Source organism: Orycteropus afer, unplaced genomic scaffold, assembly GCF_000298275.1.
Source record: "Orycteropus afer afer isolate SDZICR_OR568_19922 unplaced genomic scaffold, OryAfe1.0 scaffold00099, whole genome shotgun sequence".
Taxonomy (NCBI): Eukaryota; Metazoa; Chordata; class Mammalia; order Tubulidentata; family Orycteropodidae; genus Orycteropus; species Orycteropus afer.
In genome coordinates this window covers 1,584,931-1,585,849 of record NW_006921686.1, presented here as the reverse complement: position 1 = coordinate 1,585,849, position 919 = coordinate 1,584,931, and the positions used below count along the sequence as shown (strand labels likewise).

The window sequence follows — 919 nt, the reverse complement described above, 5'->3', positions numbered from 1 at the left end:
AATGTAGAATATCAGTTCCACTGATGTATCCCCAAAGGAGTAGATGGTGGACACATGCCTCTGGTGGTGCAGTGCCTAAGGCATCTGACTGCTAACCAGAAGGCTGGTGGTTCAAACTCACCAGCCACTCCTCAGAAGGAAGATCGTGCAATCTACTTGCGTAGAGATACTGCCTTGGAAACCCAAGGAGGGGTTGCTATGAGTAGGAAATGATTCAATGGCAGTGAGTTTATAGTTTACTGAAAGGAGCTCTGGTGGTGCATTGGTTAAAGCATTCAGCTGCTAACCAAAAGGTTGGAGATGCAAACCCACCAGCTGCTCCGTGGGAGAAAGATGGGACAGTCTGCTTCCATAATGATTATTGGTTTATAGTTTGATTAACTGAATATTTTAACCCAATGTCATGCACAGATGGATGTATGGATGGATGTTATGTATGCCTGGATAGAGAAATGCACATATGTATGTATGGTGGGATGGATGGCTAGATGAATGTCTGCCTGTCTGTCTGGATGATTGGATGGATAGATGTGTATAAGTATGTGTGCATGTATGTATGTATGATTGAACAGATGAATGAATAGGATGGATAGAAGAATGTGTATATATATGTATGCATGATTAGATGAACAGATTAGATAAACAGATGGATAACTGAATGATTGGATGGATGAGTGGGTGGATGGGTGAATGCATGTATGTATGTATAACTGAGTGACTGTATTGTGTATTATTCTGTGAATGGATGGATGGATGTATATGTGTATGCATGTGCCATCAGATGTGTGGATGAATAGATGAATGTACAGATGGATGTATAGATAGATGATGTATGTATAGATAGATGAATGACTGGTTGGGTGATTGTATGTATGCTGGTGCATGGAAGGATGGATGGATGGATGAGTGGATGGATGGG

The 919-nt window shown here is 41.3% G+C and overlaps 1 protein-coding gene across 1 annotated transcript in view; it reads left to right on the top strand.

Annotated features, from left to right (window-relative positions):
• Positions 1 to 919, top strand: part of LOC103198684 (cone-rod homeobox protein) — a 7,183-nt gene that overhangs the window by 4,127 nt on the left and 2,137 nt on the right. The window lies entirely within an intron of this gene.